This window comes from Peromyscus leucopus, chromosome 14, assembly GCF_004664715.2.
Source record: "Peromyscus leucopus breed LL Stock chromosome 14, UCI_PerLeu_2.1, whole genome shotgun sequence".
NCBI classification, from domain to species: Eukaryota; Metazoa; Chordata; class Mammalia; order Rodentia; family Cricetidae; genus Peromyscus; species Peromyscus leucopus.
Genome location: NC_051075.1, coordinates 62,937,615 through 62,958,250, shown reverse-complemented (window position 1 = coordinate 62,958,250; position 20,636 = coordinate 62,937,615). Strand labels below are relative to the sequence as shown.

Here is a 20,636-nt window from a genome sequence, read left to right as displayed (position 1 = left end):
TATGAAAGGACTCTCAACCAAGCCTGAGTAGCTGAGTTCAATTCCTGAAACCTACATGGTAGAAGGAGAGAACCAATTTCTTCAAGTTTTCCTATGACCTCCACAGATTCACCTTGGCATGTGTATACCCAATGCATATAAACACATACCCACTCATATGCACTGTAACATGAATTGCTAAATGGTCTTATAAAAAAAAAAAAAAAACAGAGCCAGGAATTGGGTTAAAAGCTGAAAGATCAGAGGGGCAGGGCAGCAAGCCACTAATTCTTACTCCCATAAAACCCTCCATCAAAAGAGATCGAGTTCCTGTTTCCTCATGCCTTATATACCTTTCTGTATCCTGCCATATTACTTCCTGGGATTAAAGACATGTGTCACCACCATCTGCTTCTGTTTCTCTCATGTAGCCCAGTGTGGCATTGAACTCACAGAGATCCAGACGGAGCTCTACTTCCCGAGTGATAAAATTAAAGGTTTGTGCCACCACTGCCTGACCTCTATGTCTAATTTAGTGGCTGGCTCTGTCCTCTAATCCTTAGATAAGCTTTATTAGGGTACACAATATATCACCACAGTACACATACAAATAAAGTAATGTAATTTAAAATTAGAAAGAAACTCTTCAGAATAATGTATCCAGACTATTATTATAAGAACTGCACAGTATGTTGCAGAAAGGCAAAGATGCTAGTTAAAATAAATATGCATTTATTGGAATGGGGACTATGAGATATTCTCATGTGATATTCTTCAGGACTAATTATATATATCTCAGAGTTGAGAGTCTGATCCCAAGGTCATTTATATACTCTATAATTCATAATATAGGAAATACTTCATATGTATTCACTCATAAGAGAAATGATACTATTATCTCCTACTTTATGTCATTTCAGTATGTGCATCTAAGTATATATAAAATGAAATACTCCATCAGGATACCCAATTTCCATGGACCATTTGATCAATATTACCTCTTCTGAGGAAAATCTTATTGTGCATTTTCTATGTGCAAAAAAAGAAATCTTACTTTCTCAGGAATCTACCTAGTTTGTCCTAAGAATTATATTCTCTCAATATCCCTGGCAGTCAGAGGACACATTTTCTTATAAACATAAAAGTTTCTGCACTAAAGTTATTTTCATTTTGTACAATGATTAGTTTTAATTTTCTACTTGACACAACCTAGAATCACCTAAGAAGAAAGTTACAGTCAGAGATTGTTTACACGGGGTAGACCTATAAGCATATCTGTGAAAGACTGTCTTATTAAGTTAATTGATGTACAAAGACATAGCCCACTGTGGGAAGTACCATCAGTAGGTAGGAAGGCCTTGACCAATATAAGTAGAGAAATGGAGCTAAGCACAAGCAATCAAGTGAGCATGAATTCATTTGTTTCTCTTTACTAATAGCTGGGTGTGAATTGACCAGGTATCCTTGAGTCCCATCCTGTGATGTCCTGTAACCTGGAATTGTTGGCTAGATTAGATCTTATCAGGATGCTTTACACAAAACAGAAATGTTGATTTCTATTCGGTGTACTTCTTCAGAAGATAGCAATTGCTGACTATGATAACATTTTAATAGAGACATGAGTAAATAATTCTACCTCTAAATCCATATGAAATCAACAATTTAGAATCAGTTGCCCAAGATAACTAAAGGGAGAAGGCAAGTGACCTAAAGTTTGTTCATGGCATGCTGTTTATTTACGATAGACTACCATAAAACAGTTTAGCCACTGAACACTTGACATTCTAGATTTCTTTATTAGTCATGATGATAGTATGTACCTACAAATTTGGTCTCCCTGCCCCCAACTTGATCTTAAACAAGATAGATTTGTTTAAACTCTAAAATTCTCTGATCATTTCCTAACAGTAAATACTTTCCATAGAGATTTCAAGAATGTTCAGCCTCCTTTTCCCACTGCAATCTTTGAAGTTACTTCAAGACTATTACAATCCTCTAAATAGTAGTGTTCTTTGTGCCACTTAACATTCCAGTGAGGTTGGCATGGGGAAGTTTTGTTCTATAACTTGTCATAGTATACCTCTTCAATTTGTGTCTTTGTTGTCTGTCCTGAAGAAAAAAAAAAAAAAAAAAAAAAAAAAACAGATGAGATCCTTTCTTTCCTTGCTTTGGGCAATCACATTCTCCCTCACCACTCAGCTTCCCCAGCCCTGACATTCAGCTTCTCTTTACACTGATATTTGATATTACAGATTGTGTCAGATAATTTCCTCCCAGCAAAATAGGAGATGTAGACGCACCAGGGATTTCTGGGTTTCTACTCTGCATGTCATGAAAGGTTTCCTTTCTGGATTAACAACCCCAAGGAAGAAAATTATCCACACTAGGGGGGTTGGAGCCCCTACAAATAGGAGAATAGTAGGACACACAGAAGGTGAATAGCTTGTTTTTCTTTATTAGAATTACTACCTAACACTCTATAACTAACATTATTTAGCCAGCCCCACCTTAATAAGCTCTGATTACTCTCAGCAGTCTGGCTTTACAGAATCTTTTATTAAAACAACAACAAAAAAAACTTTAGGTGGAATTTATACTCCTAACTTTTTAGTACAGAAATGTTGTAATTTTAAGTTTTTTTATTTTTTGAAATTATAACATAATTACAACATTTTCCCTCTTCCCTCTCCTCCCTCCCAGCCCTTGCATGCTGCTCTCTTTCAATTTTTTGTCTTCTTTTTCTTTAATTGTTACATATGGTTGTATGGGGGGGGGTATATTCTTATACATAAATACAACCCGCTTAATCTGTATAATGTAACTTTGTTACTTGTTTTCAGAGCTTACTGCTTGGTATTGGAAAACAAACTGGTGTGCTCTTTCCTGGAAAAGACTATGTCTCCCATCCTCTGCATTCCTTAGTTTTCTGTAGCTATATATCCAGGGTTGAAGCCTAGAGAACTTTCCAGCTTCTACATTAGCATGTGTATTGATATTGTCCTTTTTCATATCATGATCAGACAGTCATGTTGGAAAGGCATCATGAGTATATCTTCTGACATTCCTAGGTGACAAAATCTTACAGCAAACTTTCTGTTCTTTTAGCTCTTAACATCTTTCCACCCCCTCCCTCCCACGTGATCCCTGAACCTTAAGTATAGAAGTTGTGTCATGAATTTATCAGTTGGGACTGAGCCACACATCTTTGCATTTAATAGGTTGTAGTTTTCTGCAATGGTCTACCTTTATTGAAAAGAAAAGTCTCCATATATTTTTTTTTTCAGAAATGGTCAAAGCATTTCTGAGAATTATCTGAATAGACAGTAAACTCACAGTGAAAAACATACAGTACATTCCTATGTAGGCAAATCTTCAGATCTCCTGTCCTAATCTAGAACTAGTTTTCTCCTGTGTGCTTTTCAAACAGAAACTGAGCTCTCCACTGGGATTCAAGCCAATGAAATTGTCCTCTTGGCTGGGATACTTCATTACCATTGGGAAAGCCCACACTCTTTGAGATTCTGTGTTCCTACCGGGAAATAGGAGTAACACCCAACACAAAAATTTTAGGTTATATTGAAATGAGGCAATACAAAAGAAAGTCACATAAAGTTTCAAATGGTGTCACATATTTGTCAGTCACTGTTGCAATTTTAAAACCTCTGAATTGTCACATCTTCACATTTCAGGACAGTTTTGGAGTTATAAAACTAATTCAAAGATCTGAGATGCAGCTCAGTAATAGTCCACATGCTTAGTGTGTGCAGAGAAGTGGATTCCATCTGTGCAGTGAAAGAAAATGTAATGTGGTGTGTGTGTGTGTGTGTGTGTATGTGTTTTGCAACTTCCAATTATCACTTGAATTCATTCAATATAGAAATACTTCTAATACAACAGTAATATCTCTATATCAAAACGCATATATCCATTAAGTGGCAAAAATAAAGATTATGTACCCTTCATAATTATTTTAGACAGAGTTCACTTTCACTAAAAATACTTGTATATTACAACACAATATTTATTCACATTTTAGAGTTAACAGTGAGAAACTGACAATCTTTATTCTTTTTGATTCAAACACAAAAATGACATTCCTCTTTTGGGGAAGTGAAGGCAAATTTCATATTGAAAGCATACTTATTAAATATCTTTACGTCTCTATCTGACCTGATTTCTGTGGAAGATACATCATAGAAGCGAACAGTGGAAGAGCAAACAAAAAAGAAAGACAATAAGAGAAGGAGGAAGATGAATGGGTGGATAAGAGGTAGAACAAGAAAGGAGAGGAGAAAGAATGGAAAAGGAGGAAGAAAAGGAAGAGGAGGAAGAGGGGGAGAAAGACAAAAGGAGTGAGAGCTGGAGGGAGAAAGACTGGACTTCAGCAGTACTTTGTAAAATTACTCAACAAAGAGAGATAATTGATGATGATAAAATAACCCAAACAATGGTACTATGTGTATACATAATTCACAACATTTGTTATCGAGAATGTACAGAGAGTACACACTCATCAGAAGACTTCAGGAAAATGATGCTTGGGTTTCTACAAGCAGCAAGTGCCACTTTGAAGTTACAGTTAAAGCTAGTTTAAAAAAAATAAAAACAGCCGGGCGGTGGTGGCGCACGCCTTTAATCCCAGCACTTGGGAGGCAGAGCCAGGCGGATCTCTGTGAGTTCGAGGCCAGACTGGGCTACCAAGTGAGTTCCAGGAAAGGCGCAAAGCTACACAGAGAAACCCTGTCTCGAAAAACCAAAAAAAAAAATAAATAAATAAAAATAAAAAAAAATGAAAATGGAGAAATATAATAAAAGCTAAAAAAAAAAAAAAAAAAAAAACCATCCTCTTAGCCCATGGTCTAGAAATACCCACTGCCACTGTGTCCATTACTTTTCAGCCCAGTAATCCAGGTGTCCATCAGCAACACAGCGATCTCACAGGAGCTAAAATGCAAGCAACTCACATTTCCTACTGTCCCTTTAAGCATCACTTCCTGTTCTGCTTGGGCTTTTTGCCTCTGTCGTCCATCACACATAGAAAGCATTTCCAAATTGCCTTTAAAGGAAGCAGTTTGACATGCTAAATTAAACGGAGCTCCAGAGACATTTGTTTTCAGCAGCAAAAACAAACGCAACTAGACAAAAACAGAAAGAAAGGGGGAAAAATGCCTAGCCCATCAGATCTTAAACCATATTTCTTTTTTGTCTGTGTGTTAAACGGCAATAATGTAAATGAATGTGAACCGCTTGGCGAGTTATGAGAAATTAAGCTGCAAATTGCAAAGCTGGTGAGTGAAGGCTGGCATGGGTGGGATGCGATGATAACACGGTGGGTGGGGACCCGAGCCTTCATTAGGGATTCTCATTCCTCACTCATTTCATTCCCAGTTATAAAGTCCAGTGAAATGGATCTCAGTAATTGCAAATTTGATGGCTCCATTGGTTTCGGGAAATGAGTACAACCGTTACTTTTTCCGCTTTCTCTTTTCTTCCTCTCCTGCAATTTTTTGTGGCATCCACAGGATTTTTGGAAAGGTTTTCTGAATCATCAGAAGAGTAAAACTCTACAGTGGCTTTGACATTTGTATGACCTACAGCCTCTAGTGTAGAGTTTTTGTTTTGTTGGTTTTTGTTTTTTTTGTTTTGTTTTGTTTTTGTTTTTGTTTTTGTTTTTGTTTTTTTGAAGTGAGAGGCAATACCTTCAACAGATGATGGTCCAGAAGTAAAGTTCTGGATATACAACTCCTCACACTGTTTAAAAAAAAAAAAAAAAAAAGTAGAGACACAAAAAGAAAGAATATAAAACAACCCTCAGTTTGTCTAAGTAAAGGCTTATGAATGAAACAGGAAGAGGCAGAAAGTTTATTACATATTACTGATAACAGAGTGTAGACTACAAAATCTACTACAACACAGATATTCATTAAATGGTATTCAAAGCTATTAAATATTAGAAGTATTATGGTTTAAAAACAACTATAAGTAAACATGAACTACTCAGTCTAGTGATCAGGTCTTCAAATTAATGTAAAAGAAACATCATGTTAGACACTCATTCCCTGTCCTGCACCAAAAGTATATCAATTGACCTGCTCAGGGAAACCAAAGTACCATTCATGTTCTCCCCACCCCCTAAGAGTGACTATAGTTCTAAACACTGCCCTAGACCATTATGTTGTAGTTAAAGATGAGGGAAGAACATATAGATGATGAAGCAGGTAGGTTGCAACTAGGAATGATATAGGTAAACTTTCTAATTATAGGAGAAGTTGAGCAGAATGTGGAAATCTTCCAGCTAAGGCAATCATATGTGGCCATGCTCAAATCTCACTTTATATCTCCTGACCTTGATCAAAGTTTCAGGACAACCCCTCTATGTTATCTCAGGAGGAGGTGTCTATTCTGAAAGTGAATAGTAGGTGAAAATGAAGTCACTTACTATTAAAGTGCTGGGATAATCTATGACTTCATTTCTAGTATTTGTTTTGTGAAGTTGAGAGCACCCTTATACAATGTGTTATGTTTTAAATTGCATTGTATGCTTGATATTGGTCCATTAATCAAAATGAAGCAACCTGTGGTATATCAACACAATTTAATTTATCAACTATATAAAGAATGAAATTATACCGTTTACAGGAAAGATTGATGTGACTAGAAAGAATCATATTATTTTAATTAAGCCAATCTCAGAAGGCCAAACATTGTATGTTTTCTCTCTTGAATAGTTCCTAGATTTTAAACAGATACATAACATGGATTAGAAGTGATACTCTCTAGAATAGTGGTTCTCCACCTTGCTCGTGTTGCAACTCTTTAAAACAGTTCCTCATGTTGTGGTGACCCCAACCATACACTTATTTCATTGCTATTTCATAACTGTACTTTTGCTACTGTTAGGAAACATAGTATAAATATCTGAAATGCAGGATCACTGATATGCGACCTCCAAATGGGGTCATGACCCACAGGTTGAGAACTAGTGCTTTGGAGTAACAGAGGATAGAGGTGAGAAAGGAGAGGGTAGGAGGCTGCAGGGGTGATGAGCTCAATGTACAGAATATATTTGTGTGAGAACTTTAAAAATAAACTTACTTTAAAATTCTGTCATGAACATGACAAAGCATAGCTGAAATGTTGGAACTCTTGATATATGACAATTTTTACTGCCAAGACATTTTTAAAAAGAACACAGAGAAAATGTAAACATGTCTAAGTAAAGGCTCTGGAAGCAAACAAGAGCAGCCGCAGGTGGGTGGAACAGGAAGATGGATACATTCTGATACTGTCAATGACAGGGTCAGTGCACAGTTGTTCAGTAGTATCTGACTTCACAGTAAAAGGGATTGTTCTTATCTATTTGGCTTTCTTTAAAAAGACCTATGACTGTGTCCTCTACAACTTTTCTGTCTCTTCTGGTAATGTAACAACCTTTTACCATACACAATTAAGTTTCACAGAAAACTTGACTTCATATAGGTAAATTCCAAGCCCTTCATTTCCAAGATGTTATGGTTTACCTGCCAGCTTGAACATACTTACAACCAAATGGTCAGATGATTGGGCAAAAACTCTGAGGGCCTGTACTAACAGTTCTAGATGAAATCAGCATTTGAATTGACAGATTGGGAAAAGAAAATTGCCCTCCTCTCTTTTAGTGGTGCCCATCTAATCAGTAGAAAACCTGTGGAGAAAAAAAGGTTGAATATAAGAGAAATGTTCCTGCTTGGGTTCTTGAGGTAAGTCATTGGTCTTTTCTGGCTTCCAGACTGAAAATCAGTCCTGTATTCTAGAGCATGCACTATTGGCTATTCTGTTTCTTAGCCACTCAGACTAGATACCCCACTGATACCCTTAATATAAAACTTCCTGACTGGATATTGAGATAGATCAGCCTTTACATACACATGAACCAATTCCTTATAATGAGCCTGAATGAAGACATATTAGATATAGATAAAAAGATGAATGAGATAAGATATGAAAATACATGTAGATATTAATATGTAGATAGAAATATTCTGTTGATTATGCTTGTCTGGAGAACTCTAATATATAGGGCTAAAAAATATTGTAGAATGTAAACACCAAGATTGGAAAGTATTAACTCCAGGAGGACTAGACGTGTGAATGTGCACTTAACAACAGCATCAATGGAGGGCTCTGTCACTGTTCAAACCTGAAATGCACAAAGGCTCATGACATCAACTGATGGTGCTTTTTGGTGAACTTATAGAAACTTCAAGACTGTGACCTAGCTTAGTCTAAAATAGTTTGCTGCAAGCAGGTATTGAAGGTACTAATATTATTTGTGGACCCTACTTTCTGATCCATCAAAATATAAAAGAGCCATACCATAAACCCCTATAGCCACTGGAAAAAAGCCATTTCATACTACAGGCCTTCCCTACAAGCATAGATGGACATCCAAGAAATGATGAGCCAACATTGACCCATCTTCTCTTAAGTTGCTTCTGTTAGATATTCTGTTACAGCAAAGTCAATTAATATGAGCTCATAGAAAACATTTCTCATCAAATATTTTCAAAGTAGTTAAACATTACTTAAGTGAATACTTTGATAAGTTATAATACTAAATATGTAGGTTGCTAAATATTTGATATGTGAAAGAATTGTATTATGATCATTAATTGTTTGTAAATCTAACAAAAACATTGCGAATGATGAGAAAATGAGGTTCTAGGGAGTCATAAAGTTGCATAGTTATGATTCCTTCACTGATTTGAAAGTTGAGCAAATATGTTTCTATTCCTATGATGAGACACCATGACCAAGGCAATTAATAGAAGAAGAATTTATTGGAGATTTTCAAACTTCAGAGGGTCAAAGTCGATCAATATCCTGCTGTTGAGCATGGCAGCAGGCAGGCAGACATGGTGCTAGAGTGGTAGCTGAGAGTTCACATCTTTATCCATAAGTAGGAAGCAAAGAGAGCTAACATGGAATGGAATTGGCTTTTGAAAACTCAAAGCCCACCCCCCCAATAACACACCTCATTGAACAAGGCTATATCCCCAATCTTTCCCAAACAGTTGTGCCAACCAGGGTCCAAGTATTCAAATATGTGAACTTATGGGTTCCATTCTCATTCAAACAATCACTTTCTACTCCTGGCCCTCATAGGCTCTTATCATAATGCAAAATGTATTCAATTCAACTTCAAAAGTCCCATAGTCTTTCACAGTCTTACCACAATTTAGAAGTTCAAAATTTTTTTCTGAAATGCAAGGCAAACTTTCAAATGTAACCCCCCTTCAAAATTAAAATAATTAATAAATTACATATTTCCAACATACAGTGGCATAGAATATACTTTACCATTCTAAGAATGACAAATAAAGACAGAGTAGAGAAATGCTGGACCAAAGCAAGACTAAAACTCTGTAGGGTGAACTAAAATTATGTAGCACTGTGTCTTGTGTGAAGACCTTAGGTCACTCCATTCTTCCAGCTTTGGTGACCACAAGACATTTTTTTCTCTCTTGGGCTGGTTTCATTCCCTTTATGTGTCTCTCCTTGACTGACATCCCTTGGCTCTGGCTGCTCCAACATCCTGGGTTCTCCAATGTAATCTGGGTTTCACTTTCATATCATTCCACAATGGCCTCTCAAGGTCTCCATGTATGGAATCTTTTATCATACACCTGGACTCAGAAGCTCTCCGTAAACTTGGAGAAAGATTCCACAAGCCCTATTTTCATCCATCCTTCATAACTCTAAAGCCAGAACCAAGTGACAAATGCTGCCAAATTTGACTGTCTGCTTGGGATGGAGCATAGACCCCTCCATGAATTACATTTGCAAACTCTTTGATGTGTTGAATAAGCTTTTCCCTTGTAGTTGCATTTTAGGCTCAGAAAATTCATGAAGCATTTCTTTTTCACTTTTTTTTTTTTTAAGTTTGAAAGCTTAGCTGGGGAGGGTATTGACCTAAAGACACTTTTCCTTTCATTCCATTATGGATCATACCTCTCGATTTCTCTTTCAGTACAAGTTTTGGCTTCAACATTAAGTTTCCTGGTGCTCTTTTTTTTCTCCTCAAGCTATGCATTCTGTATCTCATTGTACCACACTTGTTCTTTTTCACTGTAGAACTTCATAAGACTCTTTATTAATAAACATGTGACAGTCAGTATTAGTCTGTCTTGAAATCTTTTCTGCCAGTGAGTTTAGTCTAGAGCTTTGCAATTTATCCTCAGGCTGATTTGGAAGATAAAGTTAGAGAAAATTCAGTCTTTGAAGTTGTAACAAGAATGTTCTCTAGTTCAGTTGCTGGTGTTATTCTCCTCTGAAATGTCTTGAGTAGGACCTCCATACTCCACATTGCTTGCAGAACTACTGTTTTGCAACCTCCTGCTGGGAGGACCCATTAACCCTCATTTACAGTGTCCAGCCACTTTCCTATTCCAAAGTCACAATGTCTTCAACATTCTTCAAGAAACAGCCTGGTCTGACATACCATACCAATAGCCCACTCCATGTGGACTATCGATATAATTTCTCTAATTTCTCATTTAGTTGCTTTATGATTGCTGTGATAAGAAATCATGACCAAGTCAATTTATAGAAGAAAGAGCTCACCAAGGACATAATGTTTCAGAAGGTTAGATTCCATGACTATCAAGCTAGGCAGCATGGCAGCAAGCATTTGAGCACAGGAGACAATGAGATCTAACTTACAATGTCATGGGATCTATAAGCCTCAAAGCCATTCCCCATTGACATACTTCCTCCATCAAGGCCATACCCCTAATCCTTCCTAAAAAGTTGCACCACCTAGAAACCAAGTATTTAAATCTGCAAGCCTATGGGAACCATTTCTCTCAAGGAACCACATGGGTCCAAATGACCCTTGCCAGTTCCTGGAACTGAGAGGAAAAGAGTACAAGGAAGCAAAGAGGAATTATATATGTATATGAACAAGAAGAAATGAGTAGTAGTCAGCACACACTTGTTATCTAACCTACTCATTACCTTGCTTACCTTTTCATCTTCTTTTTCTCTTCTACTTTTGGGGGGAGATGGAGTTTTGTCCTCTTATTCCTCCTTCTACCAGCTCTTGAGCAAACAGAAGCAGGAAATTCAAGGTAAAGGAAGTTTGTGGTTTCTTAGGGCTGTGGTTTTGCTGTTTCCACTGAAACCTGAAAAGGATGAGAAATCTAGGCAAACACTTAAAACTGTAAAATTCATCTATATATAATAATTTTCTCTGCCTTTGGCTTAATGTGTCAGCAAAAAGCATATGATGGGTAGGAAAAACATGGATATTTCTTGATATCAAAGTCTGTTTTCTGTCTTTGTAGATAAATTTTCTTTATTTGTAAAATATAGTTATTTTTAATGTTTTCCCAGTTTAACATGGCTTGCTTGCATGGTTTGATATACATGTAGATAGATAGATAGATTTATAGATAGATAGATAAATAGATAGATATATAGATAGATATAGATATAGATGGATGCATATAGATAGACATACAGAGATATAGAGATATAGAAAGGTAGATAGATAGATAGATAGATACAAACCACATACATCAAATATATCATTGTCTCAGATTTTTCCCATAATTATTCATTACCTTGCTTGTCTCTAATTCTCAACAGTCATGATTAATACAGTCCTTTGTACTGTCAAAGTTAAAGGAATTCATTCAATCTTTTTCTTCTTGTGCTTCACTCAACATTTGGTGTCATGTGTCTCTTCTACAGGATACGTTTTGATACACAAGTATAATATACATGGAAAGATTTCACAGCTTCTTCAGGATATAAAAGAATATACTTTCAGAGCACATATACAGAGTGGTTACACATAAAATCATATACACACAAACAACAAAAGCAAATTCAGCAGGTTATTTTCATGCACATAAACTTATGAAACAATAACAGTCAATAAAAATTATTAACTATTAACTATTAACTAGAGTCAGAGGACATGGGCAAGGTTCAATGGAGATTATCCATGGAAGCTAGGAGGAAAATGAGGAATAAAAGTGATGTAATTCTATTTCAATAAAAATATTAAAATATTCTGGGGCATAGGAAAAGATCATTCCTTTGATATCATAATAAAAATAAATACATAAGATATAAAATTCACTGGACACCATTGTGAAAGTAGTTCTGTGGGATTAAAAAAATATATTATAAAATGAGTTTTGACAAAGGAAAAAATAATGATGTGGGAGCATCAGATACAGTCCCTTTTCTTCAAAGGGTGCCTTCTATCCTTTTCCTCTTTTTATATGGGTATGTGTCTTTGGTGTGTATAGATATATGTGTACTCACATGTAAGTGAATACAAGTCCACATGCTCTTCTCTGTGTGGAGGCCCAGAATTTTGTGTCTTCTTAGCTGCTCTCCACTCTTTTTTACTGAAGTAGGGTCTCATGCTGAAGCCAGACCCCACGGGCTCTGGTTAATATAGCTACCCAGTTTACCCCAACCATTTCCCATCTCTTCTTCAACAGTGCTGATATTACAAGGAGCTAGTAAGCCTGTCCAACTTTTATGTGGGGGTCTGTGGATCTGAGCTTTAGCCCTTCTACCTTTAAGGAAGTACTCCATTGACTAAGTCATTTCCCTAGTACATATTTATGCTTCTAAATACCTTAATATAAACTGTAGTAATAAATTCAATAATATTCAGAGCAGTGATACAACCTACAGTAATCATCCACTGGTTATTTCTATTTGGAAGAGTGTTTTAACTTGTGCATCTATGTCTACTGTGAATTGTAGGAGAAGGAAATGGGGTGGGGAGAGAAGGCTAATGGGGGAGCAGGAGGAGAAATGAGAGGGAGATCTGTGGGTGGTATGTAAAATGAATAAAAAAAATCTTAAATAAAAAATCTGGTGGTAAACATATAGATTAATCCTGATGAATTATCCTGTGAGATACATTTTATTAGCAGTCCATTTTGCAGATGAGAATAACAAAATGATCAGTAATTTGCTAACATCAGCAGGTGGAAAAGTCAGGCTTTTGATCCTAGTATTGTCTGTAGCCTCTTGAGGACAAACATTTCTACCTCTGTGCTGCATGGTACTGTAATGTCTGGGAGATTATTTTCAACTAATATTTCTCTTTGTTTACTGAGTTCTGCTTCACATTCTGAAATGATTACTAAATTTCCTTTTCCAGGTCAAAATCCATCAGAAAATATCTTTTGAATTCTTGGAAGTAAGAATGAGGCAATCCATCTATTGAAAACATGATTATAATTCCCCATTGTCTGTTTACTTCCTTAGCTTTCAGAAAACATAACCATATTTTCATGGCTCGCAAATGGCTCAAATAGCAAAAGAAATACAAATACCAAATTAGAAGAAAAAAAAGAAACAAAGAACAAAAATCAAACAAACAAATCTATGTTTTTAGGCACTTTTTTTTCTTAACACTAGAAACAAATGATTTCAAATCCATTTTCTAGACTTTGAGAACTAAACTTTCTCTGTCAGAACTTCACCTAATAAAACTCAGGCAGGCTCACCCCAGAGGAGTTCATTATCTCTTCTTCTTTGGTATGCCAAGAGAGAGCTTGGGTCCCAAATGCCAGCTGTTTCAGAGGCCTTGGGGCCAGCTTCACCTCTAGGAACGTTAGCTTTAACCTTTCAATCTCTTTGATTTAATCATATACCCATGTAATTAAAATCTAATAGTCAAGTTTCAGGGGCAGAAAAGAAGCAACGGCTGGGCCACTGCCATTTAGCCTAAGCAGATGGCAGACACTGTTCCCTAAACAACGTGTTCAGATTGCATGGCACAAGCTCTGGGGCAGAGTCTCTGTTAAGTATGGGTGACAAAAAGTTAGAGCCACTCAGTTCAAATAATGTGTGCCTCCTCACCTGCTTCCATGAGATAAAGAGCAATGCATTTTTAATGGACACCTTTATCTCTCCTTGACAGTCAAGAGGATTTCCATGTGTAACCAAACCATAAGGTAAGCAAGCTAATAGGTTTGATTTGTAGACAGCATATGGACCCCTGGGTACAAATTAATGCATTCTTTTTATTTTGTTGCCTAAAGCTTCCCAAGTCTTGAGAAAGAGCTTTCATGATTAAGTTTAAAGATGCTTCTTCAATTTGTTTAAGGGTTGTTAATAGCCAGATGTTATTTCAACATCTGGTTGGAGTCTGTTTCATGATTTTACCAAGCTGACATCAGCAGCATATCCTGCCTTGTTAAATTGTGTTGTTCAAGGTATGATATATCACAGTTTTCATGCACTGCATTTTATCTGCAAATTACAACAAAATATGTTCAAAACTCTGAGATATGAAATAAAGCTTAAAATATGCTTTCAATTGTCCAGTATTACCATTTGTTTGAAATGAATGGGCAACAGTGTGTACATACTGATTTGTATGTAACAGTAACAAACATCCATATGTTCTTCACCCAACCATTGATTAAAGATAATGTAGATAATGTAGTATCAAGTTTCAAAAATTATGTATATTTCATTAATAAGTCATTCAAGAAGGCTAGATATATACACATATATGAAAATGTTAATACTTGGGTCTGGCTAGAGAGAATACAGATAACTGGTACTTTGTACATCATGGGTGGTTATTTTTGGATTTACAACATAAGAATATTTCACAATTACATAGAGAAAGTAATGTGTATTAGTGACACTTTTCTTTTACTGAAAATAGGCTTTTTCCCCCCAATACAGTATTCTGATTAAGATTTCTCCTCCCCCTACTCTTCCTGGTTTCTCTACACATCCCCTTGCATCTGGATCGACTCCCTTTCTTTCTCCTGTTAGAAAACAAACAAGCATCTAAGGGATAATAATTAAATATACTATATTAAGGTAAAACAAAACAAACACATCGGAATAGAACAAAAAAAAACACAGAAGGATAAGAGCTCAAGAAAGGGCACAAGAAATATAGATACAGAGACCTATTCATTTGCACACTCAGGAATCTCATAAAAATAATGACTGGACGCCATATATATATATATATATATATATCAAAATGATGATGATATAATAATTACATAAAGTAAAATTAAAGAAAGTATTAAAATTTAATTAAATTAAACAAAAAAGCCCTACAGGACTTTATAAGACAAGGAACCACCAAAGATGCAATTAAGTTCTTTTTCTTCAGCCATCTACTGTTATGCATGGGGCATACACTTAAGAGTAGTTTATCGCTCCAGTAAGACTCCCAGGGAGAAAACTCTTCTTTTACTTTCAAGTGGTTATCAATTGGAGATAACTTTTGTATTAGGGATGGGGGTATAACTTCTTTCAGCTTGAGATCACCATCTGGTATATGCCTGTATAGGCCCTGTGCACGTTGCCTCAGTCTCTGTGAGTTCATAAGTTTGTCTGCCCTGCAGTGCTTAGAAGCACTTGTTTCCTGATGTCCTCCATTCCTTCTGGCTCTTACATCTTTTCTTCTTCTTCTTCTTCTTCTCTTCTTCTTCTTCTTCTTCTTCTTCTTCTTCTTCTTCTTCTTCTTCTTCTTCTTCTTCTTCTTCTTCTTCTTCTTCTTCTTCTGGATTCCTTGAGCTCTGAGTGTAGGGATTTGATGAAGACATCCCCTTTAGAGTTGTGTGTTCTGAGATCCCTCACTCTCTGCATATTGTCTGGCTGTGGGTCTCTACATTTGCTCCCATCTGCTATAAGAGAAAGCTTCTCTGATGGTGGCTGACCAAGGTGTCAATCTGTTCTACTAGCCTACATGCTTCTCTGGAAGGTTTTGTCAGTTGTGGCCCAGAATGCCTGTTGTAGTTGGAGAATAAGACAAAAGGATGTAAAAGGGAATGAGGAAATAAGACAAAAGAGGAAGAAGATTGAGGGAGAAGTTCACTTTGATCTCCTGGAGACTGGAGCAGAGATGGAGGGTGGGCCACAGTAGGTCATCTGCTACAGAGCAGGGGATGAGATTGGGAATTAGATTTGGAGAAGACAGAGAAGTCAAGATCTACAGTAAGCATACCTGCTTCCCAGGCCAGCTGCTAGACGATATTTTAACAGTGATCATAAACCTATACTATACGTGGAAATACCACAAAGAAAAACACCATTTTCTTACCTCTAGTCACTAAGAAATATTTATGTGTGTGTGTATGTGACTCTGGGTGTGTATGGTCACATATACAAATAGATACTCAAGAAGGCCAGAAGAGGGTATTTGATTCTGTGGACCTGGAGTTGCTGGTAGTTGTAAACCTCCTGATTATGGGGGCTGAGAACAAAATTCTGTTTTGTTTTGTTTTGTTTTGTTTTTTTAAGAACTGAAAGTATTTTAAACCGCTAAGCCATCTTATTGGCTTTCTCCCTGTAGTCATTTTGCCAAGAACTCACCAGGGCAAATCTGAAAATCCTATCAACGCAAAGGTATTTTTTTTCACAGTGCTTTTTAAAATGTTCTTTATATTAAGTTACATTTTTCTAATTTCTTATATAACATTGAAAAATATATGATAGATGACACGAAATTACTATAAAGCCACCTTTACTTGATCTAGTACTTGAGATTAAATTGTGAAAGCACATACTTTTAGTCCAATTAAAGACACAGTTGCTCTGTATTTGAATTTAAAACAAAGTAAACATTTTTGTTTCTATGTTTCCCTCATCATTTCTTAGAAAGCTTGCTACTCAGCCCTGTCCCCATGTCTAATAACAACACACAGTGAAGATTTGTAAGGGTAGACTTAAGCCTCAAAACATTCCTGCAAAACAGATGAGGAAGGGAGCTTCGAAGAGCATAGAGGATAAGCAACTCAAAGTAGCCCTATGGCTGAGCACTTAATAAAGTCCACATCTCCACATCTCAGGGCAGGGTCTCTCCAAGGCATCTTTGGTGAAGCAAACACAGGATACTTGGATCTGTGTTTCTTTCATGTACTTCTAAGGAAAATGCAGCAAGCTAGAGTAGCACTGGAGGGAATACTAATAGGTACCAGAGTGGAAGAATCTTTAGCTCAGTTAGTCATTTCCCTCAAACCTCTAAACGATGCAGATAAATTGTCATTCTATAGATCACTTCCTAGTAAGTTTGGTTTAAGTGACTTAATGGGTCACTTCTAGAATCAATTCTAGAATCACTAGAATCAGTGATTCACTAGATATTCTTCACCCAGGCATGATTAGCCAAGTGGCACTCCATTGATGCCACCTGAAGATTTGTCATGTCAGATGGCCACACTGGCACCTTTCCAAGTTACATTTGCTCCCTGGCAAAATCACTTCATTTTTCCCGGGTTGCAACTTTGTTCAACATTCCATCTGAATAAGCAGACTATCTGTGGTAGACCCTCAAATGGAATCTGACTAGAAATGATATGTGTTCTAAATTCAGATGTACAGATAAATATCTAGAACTCTCCTCCTCCCTCATTTCTAGTAAATGACCTTCATTTCAAACACTGTATGTAAGCTGGTGGATTTGAGAATGAGGGCTGCTGGGAATGTCTTTCTGTATGCTGTGAATGTGTTGCTCTGATTGAGTGATAAATAAAATGCTGATTGGCCAATAGCCAGGAAAGAAGTATAGTATAGGCAGGACAAGCAGAGAAGAGAATTCTGGGAAGAGGAAGGCTGAGTCAGGAGTTGCCAGCCAGACACAGAGGAAGTGAGATGTAAAAGTACTGGTAAGCCATAACCACATGGAAACTTATAGATTAATAGAAATGGGTTAATTTAAGATATAAGAACTAGATAGCAAGAAGCCTGCCACAGCCATACAGTTTATAAATAATAAAGTCTCTGTGTGTTTATTTGGGTCTGAGCAGCTGCAGTCTGTGCAGGACTGGAGAAAATTCCAGCTACAGAGGACAACATCCATTCATAGCCTAGCTACAGTATTTGCCCATGAAGGAAAAAAATCAATGTGCTATATATTAAATAAAATCAAAGTTTAGTGATTTTAGGGTGCTTTTATATTGATTAATGGCCAAAGCGCTATGACAACCTGTTTTTTCTTTGATGAAAAGAATGGCAGTAGATTTGCAAAGCAAAAACTTTCCAAAATAATATAATGTCAAATAACAGGTAATTCCTAAGTTCTTGTAAATCACTAAAAACTATATGCCTGGTTTGTATTCATTCTAAGAAACTTAGTCAATGTCAGTAAAAGCAAAATGTTTAAATCTTTTAATAAATTAAGGTTATATTTGTTACATATTAAGAAAAATCCATTCTTATCTTATTTCATGGGTTTAATAATATTTCATTATGATAATTTTAATCTAAACATAAAGGTGGCCTTTATGCTGTTTCTCTAATTGGATTCAGAGCATTATAATTTAAGAAAGTCTCAAAAATTACAGTGATAAAATAAATACTTCCTTAAGATAAGTAATTAAAATTGCTTTTTAAAGACTACTTACTCAGAATAGTACTGAATAAAAAGGAAACAAGTTAAAAGTTGAAGACTTCCCTTCAAAAGCCACTTCTCAACATAGTTGCTACAGTTGGAGTTATAGCTCAGTCATAAAGTACTGCTATCCAAGTGTATTGCATATAAACAGAGATTTGTAGATTTAGAGGCCATAGAGAATAAAGCCCTCCCTCATGCCTGAATTTGTACTCCCCCTTCAGCTGCTTGGTCAAAAGAAAGGGATACCACTGGTTGTGGGTAGAGACATGACATTCTGATCTACTCCAAAGATTAAAATATTACATACTTTGGTCTTCTCCCTTAAGAGTTAATCAATTTAAGCCAGTAAATCACCTTGTCAGTAGTCCATTCGCCAGAGAAAGTGATCCACATAAGGACATACTAAGGAGAGGGAAGAATAATTATCCCTTTAGTCAATAATGTAATTCTCTTGCCCAGAAGCCCCTCCCCTTTTGCAGCCTCTTCCAGAACTCCCAACCTGGCACTGTTCTAGCTTGTGTGACTTCTAACTCACAAAAGTATAACTTTTCTTTTGCCTTCTTTTTATCTTTTTCTTGTGGATATTGGTAAGAAGCCTGGGTTTTCTCACTCTTTTTCTGAGCTCAGACCCCTACCACCAAACAGCTGCTTACTGAGCTCCATTGCTGAATCTGTTTTCCTGCAACATATCTGAAAAGGCCTTCCCCCTCTCCTCCTTCTTCTTCTCCATATCCTTACTCCTAACAGCTGCCAAGATATAGAATATCCATAACTTGTTGATATTTTCTCAAAATTATATAGTAAAATTTTGCTTGAGCTTCCTCCTCTATTTTTTTTTTATTAAGAATTCACAAAAGAGAACTAAATAATCCAGGCATGGTGATATGCACTTATAATCCCATAGCTTGATAGATAAGGAGACATGGATCAATACTGATGTCTGGTCAGCCAGCCTAGCCTACTTGTGAGCTCTAGGCTAATGAGATTCCCCCTACTCAAAAATAAGATGGGATGCACTTGAGAAATGACACTTGAGTTTAACCTCTGGCATGCATACATATGTACATATACATACATATGAATCTGCACATAAATGCACATATACACATACATTTATATATATATGTATATATATATATATCACCTAAAAGTGACATTTGAATAATCTCCAAATAATATATCAGTCCAAATACTTAAGATATCACCCAAATCAACAGTCATTAAAATAGAATCCAAATGGAAGTTGGATGTTTATGTACGATCGTTCAACATCAAACATGCTGTTAATACTTTTTCTTGCCTTCTGTCTAAGAAATATTGTTTTCCTTCATCATTATTCTACTTTTTAAAAACAAAGCTGATCCAATGTGACCTATTTGATAAACATTATTCTCTTAATTTTGTTTTTAATGCCATGTTTAATATAGAAAGGTTTATAAAATATATTCATTTGCTCCAAGCCCTGGTGAGAAAGCATATGTAAGTAAGCAGGTGGTGACCATTAATGGTGTGTCTGATGTTCCTTTCTTTGTTCAAAAAACAAGAAAGTGATGATTAATGCAAACTTTAAGTTAAAAGGCATGCTGAGAGTCTGAGTGAACCATTAACAATATAAGAAACAGAATGTGTGTGTTCAAAAGCATTCAAGAAAAATTATCCTTGGAAGAGACACAATTTAAACACATAGAAAAGCCAACTGTTGAGAAGATATTTAGAGGTTAATGCTGGTTTGGTAAAGGGATAACTATAGGTTCTCCTCTTATTGTTCATTACTGAATGATCAGCACTGAAAACATATATATAACCTTATACAGATTGAGTATGTTGCATTTATGTATTATGAATACACACAGACACATGCATATGCAATGATTTTTAAAAGAGGCTATACATTTGAATGAGTGTAAAGTGGGTACATAGGAGGGTTTGGAAGGAGGAAAGGGAATAGAGAAATGATATAATTATATGGTAATCTCAGAGACTAAATAATTATTTTAAAAACACTAAAAAATGATATGAAGAAGAAGAAATAATAACAGTAAAATTGCATGTAAATACATCAAAATATTCAAAGTTTAACAAATCAAAATATCTCTCTTAGAATGTGAATCATTATTTAATTGAAAATGAATAATTTCATAAGTTCATTCTAAAATAAATCCATTTAAGGTTATAGAATCAAATATAAGACATGATTGTCTGATATTGACACACATACAATAATTTAATTTGTCAACTTGATAATTGATTAAACTATCAATAAGGTACACAAATA

The 20,636-nt window shown here is 36.0% G+C and overlaps 1 long non-coding RNA gene across 1 annotated transcript in view; it reads right to left on the bottom strand.

Annotated features, from left to right (window-relative positions):
* LOC114697591 overlaps positions 1-18,835 on the bottom strand; it is a 58,490-nt gene extending 39,655 nt beyond the window's left edge. The window contains exons 1-3 of the long non-coding RNA XR_005092778.1: positions 18,669-18,835; positions 10,984-11,141; positions 7,522-7,663 (exon numbers count right to left, since the gene is read on the bottom strand). This is a non-coding gene — a long non-coding RNA (uncharacterized LOC114697591). The remainder of the gene's footprint in view (positions 1-7,521; positions 7,664-10,983; positions 11,142-18,668) is intronic.
* Positions 18,836-20,636: the final 1,801 nt, after the last annotated feature.